Source organism: Xenopus laevis, chromosome 3L, assembly GCF_017654675.1.
Source record: "Xenopus laevis strain J_2021 chromosome 3L, Xenopus_laevis_v10.1, whole genome shotgun sequence".
NCBI classification, from domain to species: Eukaryota; Metazoa; Chordata; class Amphibia; order Anura; family Pipidae; genus Xenopus; species Xenopus laevis.
Window position 1 is genome coordinate 120139562 of NC_054375.1, and position 15700 is coordinate 120155261.

The following is a 15700-nucleotide window of genomic DNA, read 5'->3' on the forward strand; positions in this document are numbered from 1 at the left end:
TTGTTTGTTTGTTGTAAATTATTGCAGAGCACTAGCCCCATAAAAGTAAATCATGATGAACATCAATGATGGTGCACTGAAATGCTATTTATTTAGTGCAATATTTGGCTAAGAAGGACGCTACAGACATGACGTAACTATCATTATATAATATGTTCTATTCTTTACAAAAAAATGTGTCCAAATTAGTTGGGGAGATTTTGAGTTGAAACACCTGGCAGAAACAGTACAAGCATGAAGTCTGCCATGAAGCAGTATCATCATTAGTGATGGGCGAATCTGACCCGTTTCACTTCTGCAAAAATTTGCGAAATGTTGAAAATTTGCCATAGGCGTCAATTTTTTTTGACACGCAACAACTTGTGCAACAAATTATTGAGACGCGACAATTTTTTTCTATGGGCGTAATTTTTGCGGCAAAATTTCGTGAAAAATGTCACTAGTGATCATATTTTATATTTAGCATTAAACGAAAACGAGAGTGAGGGGACTGAATAATTACAAGCTCTGGCTCTTTGGGTTATTACACAAAAAGACATAGTAGATTTAAGTGTTACATAAACAAGTGGGACATAGTTTCTCTGGGCTAAGGCATTTTATACAAACTCCAGATAACATTAATCTTGCCTTGCACGGAGCTGTTGGATTGACTTGAAGCATCTGTCCAAAGGCACAAATATCTTAGCCCTCAGTGTGTGCTCTGCCTAGGGAACGACCATGATTTAAACCCACTAACACGTCTTTCTAAGTACAGGACCCCTGTACTGTAGGCCTGCATTCCTGGGTTTCATAAGCCAGCCCTGATGTCATTTCCTACCTGTGGCATTCCAGCTACTACTGCTGCTACCAAACTTACTCTGTAAAAAGTGCCTTTCTGTAAGATCAGAAGATATTTGTTTTAATCATATATTGTTAATATTTATTTTTACTGCATCGGTTAGCTATGCCTCCTAGCAGCCAGCCTTCAGCAGAGCAACTGACTGATTCCTTATAATACAGGTGTGGGATCCCTTATCTGAAAACCTGTTATGCTGAAAGCTCCAATATAAAGGGAAGGATATCTGCCATAAAATAGTTTTTAAGCAAATAATTCTAAATTGTAAAAATGATTTCCTTTTTCCTCTGTAACAATAAAACAGTACAGGAATGGAGTATGTTATCTAGAAAATTACAGGTACAGGTATGGGATACTTTATCCAGAAAACCGTTATCCAGAAAGCTCTGAATTACGGAAAGGCTATCTCCCATAGACTCCCTTATAAATTAAATAATCCAAATTTTAAAGAATGATTTCCTTTTTGCTCTGTAATAGTAAAACAGTAGCTTGTAGCTTGATCCAAACTAAGATATCATTACTGAAAGCAAAACCAGCCTCTTGGATTTATTTTATGTTTACATCATTTTCTAGTAGACAAGATACGAAGATCCAAATTACAGAAAGATCCGTTATCCAGAAAACCCCAGGTCCCGAGCATTCTGGATAACAGGTCCCATACCTGACTTAAGCCATACTAAGATATAATTAATACTTATTGGAGGCAAAACAATCCCATCCGGTTTGTTTAATGTTTAAATTGTTTTTTTAGTAGTCTTCAGGTATTATGATCCAAATTATGGAAAGACCCCTTATCTGGAAAACCCCAGGCCCCAAGAATTCTGGATAACAGAACTTAAGTATGTATCTTGCACTTGATCCTAACTAAGCTATATGAATACATGATAGTGGCAAACAATCCTACTGTTTTTATTTTTTAATGTTCAAATGATTGTTAAAAGGCTTAAGGTTGGTGATCCAAATTACAGAAAGAACCTTTATCTAAAAAAAAAAACAGGTTCCAATCATTTTAGATAACAGATCCCGTATCTGTACCATTAAGCTTGCAGGGAGCATATCTGCAATAATACAGAATATAATCAGTTGCTGAGGGGGATATGCTATTAGTTACAGCAAATTCATACAACCTGCCTAGCTTTGGGACTATGTTGGAATCTCCAGCTGCCACAAGGCCCCTAGATAAATATATAATAAATCTGCATACAATAAATCGACACAGATGATTAAGTAATTAGGACTAGCTAATAACTATTGTGTGTGCCAGTTAAAGCTTCACAACTAATTCCCATAGACTGTTGGGAGTAAAATGAAAATGGCATAATTTGCATGTATGTCTGTACTATTACCCCTTGATAGGTGCCCCCTAGTGGTTACTCCCTAGCGTCCACAAAAAAAATAAAATACCAGCGCTATTAATATCCAATCAGAAACCTCTCAATTGCCTTACCTAAAAAGTGACTTTCTAACAGAAAGCCCATTGTCAGATGACGTGTTTCTTACCTTCCACTTAGGAGATATGTTGAATCTATTTTCATAACGGTGTATTGCTTTAAACTCCAATCTTCTGTATTTCCACTCTGTCTTTGGTGCATCAGAGAGAAACTGGTGCGGGAAAAAATGTTTCATTGAGCCCTAATAAAAACACAACACAGAGAGAGAGAGACAATTTCATATATCTTGTATATCAAGTGATGTCAAGGTATGGAACTATTTACATCCATATCTGTCAGTGCTGTAACACTGTGTTTCTGAGCGCAGTCCTTTGGGACCCTATAACAGGCCTGGATTTAAGAATAACCTTGCCTGAAAACAGGGACGTTAATCAAAATGACTGAGCACCCTTATGCCATCTGATTGTACCACCTGGGTTCAGACAAGGAAACCCAAATCCTGGCCTGTTTGGTGGTCCCTAAGGGCTGGGTTGTTTTATCGCACCTTATTTCAGTATTCTGGCTCGTGTACAATAAAATAAGCTCAATTTAGCTGCAGGGCCTCATATAAGAGATATCTGTATAGCCATGGCCCCACTAATGAGAAGCCTGACTTAACACTACACCATTCCACTGCTTTCTTGCTCTATATAACTGAATGGAAAGAGGTAGATGGTAGGGACATTATCTCATTGCTTTATTAAAAAACTGTGACCAAACAGCCTTGCCCGATTTGACCTTATTTATTAATTTAAAAAACTCAAATTAATCGGATCAGGGAAAAAACGATAAAATCGAGTAAAAACCCAAATTATCAGATTGTTTCAGACTTTTTTCCTGAATCGCTCAATCTTTTAACGTTTCTGCCCGCTAACCCCTGAATTTTTCGGATTTTCGGGATAAACCCAGCGCCAACCACGATATCTTCAAATTGAGATTAGTGCCTCTCCCATAGACTTATACAGGACCTCAACAGGTCTGAGATGGCGGATTTTCAGGATTGGCTTTTTGCAGCATCGGGGAACAGGTATCGGATCTGTTACCCAGAAAGCCAATATCCATAAAGCTCCGAATTAGAGAAAGGCCGTCTCCCGTAGACTCCATTATATTAAAATAATCCACATTTTTAAAAATGATTTCCTTTTTCTCTGTAATAATAAAACAGCACCTTGTACTTGTACTTGATCCCAACTAAAATATAATTAATCCTGATTGGAAGCATAACCAGCTTTTTAGGTTTATGATTTTATAGTAGACTTAAGGTATGAAGATCCAAGTTACGGGGTTTGTTTATGAGTTTTTGCCACAAAAAGTCGGACCATAAAAATTCGAGGTTTCGTAAATAACCCCCTAAGAGTAATCAAGAACCCAAAATACCAAAAAAACTGCCTGTCTGTTAACATTGTATTGTAACTTTGTCACGTATCAACTTATTTATCCAAAGGCGAGCATCACAGCTCAGTAACCATCTGCAGCCTGTCCCAAAAGTCAGGACTAATCTGTGAACTTTTCCATTTCCATTTTCTCACTGATTGAGCCAAGTTGCTTCACATTTCCACATCATTGACTTGCTGTCCCTTGTATGTTGGCCAAGAAAATTTTTTTTTATCCCCCCATAAGGACTTAGAACTTTATAACAATTGGTGCAGCTATCAACAAGTCATTAAAATTGCTAGGAGCAATGAATCACTGATATGATGAGACAGGTTTAATGGGCACTCTGGGGGGGGCAAAATGCCAGCATTACAGTTTTAATGTAGCTCAAAATAGTTCATGTGTAGTAAATAGTGTTACTCGGAATACCAGTGGTCTCTATCTGCAGTGGCAATAAACTCATGAGAGGCACAGATAAACAAGTATCTTTAATCAATTAAGTGCCTATTGCACCTTACACCTTTAGGTTCAGGGTACACGCTCAGATTCGGGAAGATTAGTCACCCGGTTTCAAATCTCCTCTTCTTTGGGGCGACTAATCACCCCGAACTGCCTTCTACCGGCTAGAATGTGCCGGCGGGATGGCACTCGGAGTGCTTCGTTTTGCAAAGTCATCTGGACTTCGGAAAACAAAGCGCTCCGAGTGCCATCCTGCCGGCAATTTACATTCTAGCCAGTGGGAGGCAGTTCGGGGAGATTAGTCGCCCCAAAGAAGAGGAGATTTGCCGCCGGGCATCTAATCTTCCCGAATCTGAGAGTGTGCCCTGACCCTAAAGATGTTCCATTTTGAGGCTACAAATTGTGCAGGTAAACAGATCTATTCACCAACTGGGCAAATAGTTGCACCTCCAGAATCAAGTGAATCTGTGCCAGATGAGTGGGTGCATTTACTCTGGAATGGCAGTAAGGAAAAGTGCATTGTGGGCAATAAAAGATTGGCATAATGTATGTATGATATATGATTTAATGTGTATAAAAAAATAACGTTATCATACACACAGTAATACAGTTATGGGATCTGTTAACCAGAAACCCGTCCTCCAGATAGCTCCGAATTACAGGAAGGTCATCTCCCATAGTCCCACTTCATCCAAATAATTCATACTTTTAAAAATAATTTTTATAAAATAGTACCTTGTACTTGATCCCAACTAAGATATAAAGAATCCTTATTGAAGGCAAAACCAGCCTACAGGGTTTATTTCATGTTTAAAATATTTTTTTGTAGACTTAAGACATAAACAAGTATCCAAATTACAGAAAGATCCCTTATCCAGAAAACTCTAGGTCCCGAGTATTCCAGATAACAGTTTCCATACCTGTAAAGTAAACTATATACTGAGCCCAAAAGGATGGAGGGCGGTTGGGTTCAATTCGAGTCAACACAGAGTCTTTACGCTTTTCTTGTATTTGCCAAGGCTTTGTCCCAGATTAAAAAAAAACATGTAAGTTGAACTGTTTCAACTGAACTATAACAGTAAAAAGCGGAAGAAGTGAGACTAATGGCAGAAGAAATAGAGAGAGAGAGAGAGAGAGAGAGAGAGAGAGAGGGAGAGAGAGAGAGAGAGAGAGAGAGAGAGAGATAATGGTGCATTGTTGCATTTCATTCAGCAGGGGATGAATAAACTAACAAGCGATATCAGGTACTCAGTGAATCTCTCAAATATAAATAATAAAGCATCTAACGATCTAACCGCTTAAAAGATCCCGTAAACTAGGTTCCCAAGCAAAAGTCATGGCTGGCGCTCTTGCTTATGTCTTGCTCTTTAGAGGGTGACTGTTGATATTTTGGATGAATTATATATACATTTAATGGTCAGATAAAGCAAAGTCCAATCTAGGATACATAGGACCTGGTCCACTTAAAAAGGCACCATTTATTTGAATTATACATGGAATAATGACCCATATTATTATTTACATTAACACATACTTGTATAGTGCCGACATATTCTTTACCTCTTCATCTGTATGTTTTTTATATAGAATATTTTAGCACTTTATCAGAATGTTATTAATACAGGTATCTCCCAAAGACTCCATTTTATCTAAATAATCTAAATTTTTAAAAATGATTTCCTTTTTCACTGTAACAATAAAAGAGTACCTTGTAAATAATCCAGACTAAAATATAAACAATCCTTATCGGAGGCAAAAGGATCCTATTGGGTTTGTTAAATGTTTAAATGATTTTCTAGTAGACTTAAGGTATGGAGATCCAAATTATGAAAAGATCCCTTATCCGGAAAACCCCAGGTTCCGACCATTCTGAATAACAGATCCCATACCTGTAATAATAATAATGATAGAATAGAAACAAGTAAATAATAACATTACCTGTGCTGATTCTGCTTGAATGGAAAATGGTCTTGCCTATCTTTTAGTCTTCCTATTCTGCAAGGGAAAGTTATCACAAGTTAAGGCTGTAATTACAGATACATGGCAAGGCAGGAGCAATGCTAACATTTCGGATATACTCATCAGATACTCATCAGTTTGCACTGTAAATCAAATACTAAATTCTGCAATATGAAAAAAAACAGATGTGTATCTGTGTGTTTGTCTAACATTATATGAGTTTATAAAAAAAAAAAAACCCATAGAGTAGGTTAGAATGATCTTTGTTCCATGTCCATGGAGGATTAAAGAATTTTCCTATTGACTCAAACTGGTATAAAAAAAAATGGGGGTAAATTCTCCCATTTGTATTAAATAAATGACACACCTGTAAATATATATATAGATATAGATCTAGATATAGATATATAATAGCACTAAACCGCTCTTGATAAAGGGAACCAAAACTTTGGCTGCACAGTGATGCAAAATATATAAATGTTGGTTTGGCAATTTATTGGAGAGGTGGTCTTTCATTTCATGTATGCAGGTATGGGATCTGTTATCCAGAATGCTCAGAATGTTGGGTTTTCCACATCAGGTTTTGCATCCAAAAAAGAAAAAAAAATTCTCGACAAGCCGACCGATATCCAAGCCTTCTGCCGATAAAGGTCAGTTCTTTGCCCACCATAGACGCGCCGAATATTGTATGAAAATTCGTTTTGTGCAATATTTTCTGTGCGTCTATTAGTTTGGATCGGATACATGGTACTGTTTTATAACTACAGAAAAAAAGAAAATATTTATTTTTTATTTGAATTATTTGATTAAAATGGAGTCTGTGGGGGATGGCCTTTCCATAACTTTGAACTTTCTGGATAACGGATTGCCAGAAAACGGATCTCATACCTGTTTATTTTTTTTAGAACATTAATATAAAAGGAAAATTAAAAAGAAAGGTGCAGGAACCAGCAAATACTACATTACCCATTCTGTCAGCAGGGAAGCCGTGTACCAGAGATTAAGTGCTGAAATGTGGCAGGAAGTTGATAAAAGTCCTGTGATTTCCAAATGTTGCTGCTGCCCGACGTTGGTTAGTTTTAATCCAGTGGCTGGTGGAGTGCCAAGGACTTATTATAGCAAGTCTAAGGAAAAATTAGACACATTTATCTGGTTAAGATTTGTTCAGAAGAGACTGAACATGTATTTTCACCAGCCCCGTAATGAACAGATAACAAGCAGAAGTGTTTTCCTATACTTAATTATTAACACATATTTATATAATGCAAACATAGCACTGTATAATAGAAAGGTATAAACATCACACATCTTTCTTGCATATATATATATATATATATATACTGTATATATATATAGATATATATATATATATCTATGTGTGATGTGTGAAATGAAATAATAAAAAGACACTTGTTTTACAAAGGGAAGTGCTGGCCCAGGAATGCTTTATTCCAGATTTTGATTATATGATTGAGAATTGGCCGTGCACCCCTGAGATTGCTTGATTGGAGTGCGGATACTGAAGATATATAACTATATATATATAGAGGGAAAAGCATCTTGAGAAAGGTTCTAGATTCCGAACCGAAACGTTGATGCAATAAACTAATGACTTCCTAATAAAGTAACATTTATATCAACATCGGTGTGCGTGTAAACCTTTGGACTTTTGGATTTCACGATCTACACACAGCACCCGAGTTCAGTCCTTAACGACGAGTGCGGACCTTAATGGTGGATATATATATATATATATATATATATATATATATATATATAGTGGTGTCCCTATAGACGATTACTTGTTTACATGCTCCTCATAAAGGTCCCGGTATATCACTGAAACGTTGAGTATTCTGCATGTGTTTTGTATCTAAATAAACTGCAGCTTATTTTGTTTGTATTCATATGCTCTTGTTGCTGTGGCACCCTGGTATATACATAGTATGTGGAGTGCACCAAATGGACTAGGTGTCTGGGACCTGTTATCCAGGGGGATACCTGGGGTTTTCCAGATAACGGATCTTTCCATAATTTGGATGTCCATACCTTAAGTCTACTAAAAAATAATTGAAACATTAAATAAACCCAAATAGGACAGCTTTGCTTCCAATAAGGATTAATTGTATCTTAGTTTGGATCAAGAACAAGGTACTGTTTTTCTATTACAGATTAAAATTTGGATTATTTGGATAAAATGGAGTCAATGGGAGACAGCCACCCCGTAATTCTGAGCTTTCTGGATGATGGGTTTCTGGATAACCCAGCAATAAGGGTTACTCCACGTGGCCAGTGAGATATGACCTACATTCTATTGTACATTGCTATGGAATATGTTGGTGCTTTAGAAATATTTGCTAATGCTACTGCTCATATTCCGAGGTGCATTCATGCTGCTATTATACTGTCTGGATATTCAAACACAGCCCAAGAAAGCGTTCCATTCTGTAATTATGTATGTGCAAACATTCTGAGCTGTAATGATGATTACATGCAGATGATATGCATATCAAATGGAATTGTCCTTACGGATTTTCTTTTTGCCAAACCATATTCGGAGAGGCTTCTTTACACCACGTTGGTTCCCGGGTAAGCAAGGTGTTAACTAACTGCATAAAATGGGATATATCGCCGACTTGTGAATATACGTCTGCCTAATATTAATGCAGTAAATCACAGCAATAGTTACTCAGAGCTGTAAAAAATGTGTTTCCTACTCACAGTTTCATAACAACACATATTTTATTTATATATGGAGCATATTATATATGTGCATCTATCTATAGCTGGAACATAAATATGCATTATATTATATACATGATCAATAAATCAGATTATATGACCTGATGTTCTGTGTCTACAGTATCTGCTGTAGGTCATATTTATATAATACTGATTTAGTCTCGGCACATATAAAATCACAGTAAAACGGCAGCATTTATTACCCTCCTATTTGCTTCTGTGAATTACCTGTTTAGATTGTATGCTCTTCAGGACAGGGGGCCTCTTGTTTCTTAATAATCAGCACTTAATCTTGCATGTAATTGTTCTGCTCTCTGAGAACAGCCAATGGGTTTTCCTAGTAAAGTCACAAGACTACCAGTAAAACTGGGGAATCTGCCCTTAAAGGGGAACTATCGCGAAAACGAAAATTTAATATACGCTTCAGCATACTGATATAATAAACTTTCTAAATACAATCAATTAAAAATAATCAAGTTTATATTCACTGTTCCTCTCTCAGCATCTGTTTCTCTTCATTCTTTCTTCATGCAGCAGTTGGGTGTCAGATGATGAATAAAACAATATTTTATAGGGGGGCTTCCTTTCCTAACAGATATAGAGCTCACTCAAATTAACTGATTCCAATCCAAACAAAATCTAACAAAATAACTGCCTTTTGCACAAATTCTGCATGTAGAGAGACAGGATTCCTGGTGATTTTAATAGAGTGAGCTCTAGGCAAAAGGAGCCCCCCTATACGATATATTGGATCATTCATTGACACCCAACTCCTGGCTGAAGACAGAATTAGAAGAAACAGAGGATGAGAGAGGAACAGTGAAGATAAACTTGATTATTTCAGAAACGGTACAGAGTTTTTAATTGATTGTATTTACAAAGTTTCTCATCTCAGTATGCTGAAGCTTGTATTAAATTGTAATATTTGCAACAGTCCGCCTCCTTTAGCCAACTAAGCAATCATCCACTGGATTATCATTTGTCTCCCTGTGTATAAGAAATCAAAATGGCTGCATACAGAATATCACTTAGGCAAATAAATGCTTACTAAAGCTATTCTGCCCAGCAAAACTGGAAGGCATAGAGTGTGCTTTTTTTTTTCCTTTAATTTACATTCCTTTTAGTGACAGGTCATATGTCATGCATTCCTCTCTAGGGATTGGGGGAAATGCAGTGCTCGCTTTAATTTGGCAGTTAGTGGGTTAACAGTTTAAGGCAAATTAATGTACTGGCTGTATCATACAGAAAGAAAAAGAACGGAATTATCCTACACTTCTGCCCTAGTAAGTACTTAGCAGGCATAATATTGTTTTCTCAGGCAATGTGGCATTTTCGATTGCAAGTGAGTGCTCAGTTTGATGTAGTGTCTAATGATAGGGAATGGGGAGGATAACTCAGCGTTCATCAGTAATTTATCTGCTACTGTTAGGAATATAGAGCAAAGCAGAGCTTTCCCACCCATGACACTTCCTATTAATCTTCCTCACATACTATTCAATAGGTGTCTCGCTCTGTGTCCAGCACCTCAACTCCAGGACCCTATCCCAGCCTCATAACGTCTTCATTCCAGGTCCTCATGCAAATCTCCCAGTGAATCTATCCTTTTATATACTGTATCACAGCCAAACACATACAGTTTTTCATTTAATCTGGTACCTGGGATCTAAAAAGGAATTACCTTTCAAGCAAGGGCAGGAATTTCCAACTTGGGTCCCCCCAGCTGTCTTTGCCACGGGCTCCCCCAGCATCCTTAGGCATGAAGCTCTCTCAGCTCTTGTGCTCTATAAAATAAAATACAGACTGTAACCATGTGAATGTTGTTGTTTTTTTTAACATTCCTTAAAATGACATCTACAAATACTGGTGTGGGACCTGTTATCCAGAGTCCGGGATAAAAGATCTTTCTGTAATTTGGATCCTCATACCTTAAATCCACTAAAAAAATATTTAAACATTAATTAAACCCAATAGGCTGGCTTTGCTTCTAATAAAGATTAATTATATCTTAGTTAGGATCAGGTACAATGTACTGTTTTATTATTACAGAGAAAAAGAAAACCATTATTAAAAATTTGAATTCTTTGATTAAAATGGAATCTATAACCTTCCCATAATTCAGAGCTCTCTGGATAACGGGTTTCAAGATAATGGATCCAATACCTGTATACAGTGGAACCTCAATTTTAAATCCCCTGATTTTCAGTCTTCCCTCATTTTACATTGTTGTTTTGTGGTCCATCCTATTTCCTATATATTATACATTTCCCTGATTTTAGATTTTCCTGGATTATGCACCATTTGTTTCTGGTCCCCTGAAAAAATGTAAAATGGGGGTTCTAATATATATATATATATATATATATATATATATATATATATATATATATATATATATATATATATATATATATATATATATATATATGCATTAATATACTGGGGGAAAAAGACACTTACCTGGCATCTGGCCAGCAGATTATTGAAATTAAAGGGAAATTAAATGTTATAGAAATTTGGCTTTAGGGATTAAAGGTTACCAAAATGTAAAATTGTAATATTATTATTCACATTTTAGTCATTTTTCTTGCACATATGTATAGATAGGTATGGGACCTGTTATCCAGAATGCTCTGGACCTGGGGTTTTCCAGATAATGCATCTTTCTGTATTTTGGATCTTCGTACTACTACTAGTCTACTAGAAATTCAGGTAAACATTATATAAACTCCAATTGGCTGGTTTTGCTTCCAGTAAGGATTAATTATATATTCGTTTGGATCAAATACAGAGTACTGTTTTATTATTGCAGAGATCAGAGAGGAAATCATTTTTAAAAATGGGAAATATTTAATTTTAATGGAGTCTATAGAAGATGGATAACAGGTTTTGGGAAAACGGATCCCATACCTGTATATAAATATATATAGCAAAAATGAGAGAGAGAGAAAGAAATAAACAGCAATTGGCAGTGTTTTTTAGTGAATTGGGCCCTTAGTCTGTGTATGTAGATCAGCTGATCAAGCAATGTTCCTATTAAAGTAAATTTCATTTTATTGTCCCCTCCTTATCTGCGTAACAGGAAACTACATCTAATTTTCAGTTGTTAGGCTAATGAAAGAGACAGACACAACAAACGGCGGTTAAATACCAGGGGAAGACAACAATATTCTTCTGTGATAATTTGCACATCATTTTGCAGTGCGGTGGCTGGGGTCACTGACCCCGAGCTACCAGATAGCATTGTACTTTGACTTTGAAGAGGTGCAGAGTATTCAAATAAATCTAATAAATATTATGAGCAAGGAAGACTATAAATACTTCCTCGAAACAGATTAAAAGAAATAGAAATAACATAATTCTAAAAAGGCAGTTTGTGCCTACAGAAATTACTGAAATAAAGAAATATACAGGTATGGGTCCTGTTATCCAGAATGCTTGGGACCTGAGGCTGTCCGGATAATGGATCTTTCCGTAATTTAGATCTTCATACTTTAAGTCTACTAGAAAATCATATAAACATGAATTCAACCCAATAGGCTGGCTCTGCTTCCAATAAGGATTAATTATACCTTAGTTTGGATCAAGGATAAGGTGCTGTTTTATTATTATAGCGAAAAAGGAAATCATTTTTAAAATTTGGATTATTTGGATAAAATGGAGTCTGTGGGAGACAGCCTTTCCGTAATTCAGAGCTTTCTGGATAACGGGTTTCCGGATAACGAATACCTGTAATTGTATTGGATGGAGAAACGTATTCAGTTACAGCTCCTTCCTGCCTCTCACAAAGCAACAGTTCTGTCATGCTTTATGGCTAAACTTTTATATATTTATGAATGCCACTGTTTGAATCACTGTGAGGTTTTGAGCTCTTAACGGGATTAGCGTAACTGAGATAATAAAGCTTAGCACGTCAAAGGAAACGATGCCACGTCTTGAAATGTAGGTAAACTGAATGTATTTAGTAAAAGAAAACTGCCCAGCACTCAGTACAAATAATAGTGTCCCAAATATGTATTCCTATATAATTTGTGGTGCATGTGGGTATATGTGGCCTCATGTGGGTGACATGATTGTGAGAAGGATTCTGTTGCCCAGATATCCTGATACTATAGAAATAAGTCCAATCAACTGGACTTGCTGAGTCCAGTTGATTTGACTTACTTCTATAGATATACCATGACCTGGATGAATGAGAACTTTCACAAACATCCCAATACTATTTTTTGAAATAAAACAGTCATTCTTATCTTCAATGTACAAACACATAAATAGGAAATATGTTTTCCGTGTATCGACTTTCTCTACAACATGTCACTGATTATCACCAATTCCTCTCGGTAGACACAATCATTCAAGGCAAAGTAAAGTTACTAAAGCGCATTCCACAAAATTGTCTGTAAAGGGAACCTCTACCCAAAAACATGTATTCTTTTTTATAATTGCAATTCTAAACAGCCTTTCAATATAAATGAATGACAAATATACAATTGTTTTAAACACCATTGCGGTGGTGTGCCGTAACCCTTCTCTGTCCCCTCGTTCTGAGTCTTGGAAAAAAGTGTAGCTGAAATCAGTTCTTTTCCAGGTCTGTAGATCAGTTGGCTTCTGCTACATTGTTTCAGTAGTCAGAAAAGAAGTGCAGAGAATGCAAAAAAAAAACCTCTTGCTTTCAATAGCAATTACATTTCCACATAACTTGGAGCCTCTGAAATTCATTAATTTATGTATATTGGAAAGTTGCTTAGAATAACATTTTCTTTTTCCTTAAGCAAAAGAACAGAGTTCCCATATAAACTGAATGAGCATAAAGAACACTAATACCTGGAAGCACAAACTTTAGTTTCTTTTTGTGTAGCTGCTATTGGCCCTATACCCTACTTAATCAGGCACATAAATTCATGGAGATGTGAATCTGGTTTCCACTAATCTAGATTATAAGATCTTGTGGTCAGGAGCCTCTACATCTTCTGTTTGTACAACTCTGCTGAGTTCCTTAAAATCTGTAAATTCTGCTTCACATAAGATAAAATGAAATTGTAGGCCACTTTAATTGAGCTATGCTATCTTTAACCCATTCATTCACTGAGAACACTGAGACGAAATATTGCTCTATGTTTCTTTGTGTTTTCTTTTTTTTTCTTTAATAGCACTTATTCCCAAGAAATGATGGGACTAATATCAGAGAAATAAATTGCCTTTTTAAGTAAAATACTTAAATGTGCCATTTAATATCCAAGACAAATGAAGTCCTTGTATGTGAGAAGTGCACTGCGCTAAATAACTCAGCAGACAAGTATTTATGGGAAAGTTTTTTGGAACCAATATCATTTCTCCTTTAGGATTTAGGAGCCTGCGCCCTGAGCCAAATAAATCATAGGCAACGGTAACACCTAGCTTGTCCCCTGCAATAATCAGCCACCAAAATATAATGTTAGAGAAGTTTCTTCTTCTTCTTTTTTATTCTTTCTTTTTTTTTTTTTGTTCTTGATTTCTTCTTGTTGATCAAGGAAGTAAAAACAGATAATAAAAAAAGAAAAAAAAGACTGGCATTCATCCTAAAGAGAAATCATTGAAACAAATTAATCCTATGCCGTTTAAATTGACATGGTAATCCATCATCAGTGAGAGAACTCTGAAAGCAATCTTGCATCTGTAACATTCTCTCAGCGGCCCTAGGGCACAGACTAGATAGATAGTGAGAATCAGGCAGAATGGGTTCAAACTTCCCAGTCCCTTCACAAGCAGTGTGTGCATCTACCCCTGGCTAAAGGGGAACTAAACCCAGAAATCCCTAATGAAAGCTAATTTTAGGCCACTTTCCATTATACATGCATTACACAATTTATAAATGAAATTCAAGGGGGCATCTGCTTTTATCTTTCTGTTCTCTCCCCTGGTGGTTATGACTTTTGAAACGATGCTGCAGAAGTCAGCTGATTGACAGACAGGTGAAGAAGCATGACATTTTGCTACATTGTACATTAAGTCAGAACCAGCTGTGCAGGCAGCAACTGCACCCAATAGCAATTACATTTTCCAATACTAGTATTATATATTTTTTTTTTAATGAATGCATGCTTAGAATTTGATTTTCTTTTACTAGGCAAATAGATTATTTTTGGGTTTACCTACCCTTCCTGTGGCTTCAGAGCTGCAGGTCCTGCAGAAATAAAGGCATGTGGATTTGTTTACAAACATATTCAGCCCCAAAGTGTCAAATTGCTTCTTGTGAGTGTCACTTACCCAAAACACAGCACTTACTATTGCTGATAATGACAAGTGAGTCACTTGGTCGCCGGGTTCAGCTGGGAAATACGCTGAACTTTACTGCTACCTGGATATTTATATCGATCGCACAAGCGTTTAGCAGGCGTTTCTGAGCTGCTTTGCCTGGATACAGGGAGACAAGCTCAGCAGCAGCAGCAAGGATTGCTTTATGTAAATATATTGCTCTTTTTAGCACCTGTAGTGGACTTTTCAACGCCGGTTCCTTGTACAAAGAGACTGATGCCAGTGGAGATAAACGGAATGGCAAGGGAGGGAGCTAGCAGTTTATCTAGTGAGAAGGTGCCCTCTTGCTGCAATTGTCTGAGGATTGAGGAAGCTGCTGCTGCTGCGACTGAGCACCTGAGATTTAGCTTCTCCCATGAAGAATGGCTGCAGGGTTTAACCCACTCACTGCCAATAAAAGGCTGACCTCTCTCTCTCTTTCTCTCTCTCTCTTAGTGTTCGGATTTAATAAATCCTATTTAATTTGATGCATTGCTTCATCCATAAATCACTGACTGTGACCCAGCACTTTACCCTAGATGATCGATAAACCGTATAGGCCCGAATGGGTTAATCTGAGCCTATGTAATATGAGAGTATGGTTAGCACTGGGTCACACACAGTCAATAGG

At 36.7% G+C, this 15700-nt stretch overlaps 1 long non-coding RNA gene across 5 annotated transcripts in view; it reads right to left on the reverse strand.

Annotated features, from left to right (window-relative positions):
* LOC108711475 overlaps positions 1 to 15700 on the reverse strand; it is a 47517-nt gene that overhangs the window by 25227 nt on the left and 6590 nt on the right. For 4 of the 5 annotated variants that reach the window (XR_005966364.1, XR_001934909.2, XR_001934908.2 and 1 more), the window contains exons 2-5: positions 10478 to 10580; positions 7024 to 7181; positions 6037 to 6093; positions 2336 to 2467 (exon numbers count right to left, since the gene is read on the reverse strand). This is a non-coding gene — a long non-coding RNA (uncharacterized LOC108711475). Of the gene's footprint in view, positions 1 to 2335; positions 2468 to 5018; positions 5119 to 6036; positions 6094 to 7023; positions 7182 to 10477; positions 10581 to 15700 lie in introns of all 5 variants that reach the window. The other variant, XR_005966365.1, reaches the window with a different exon arrangement.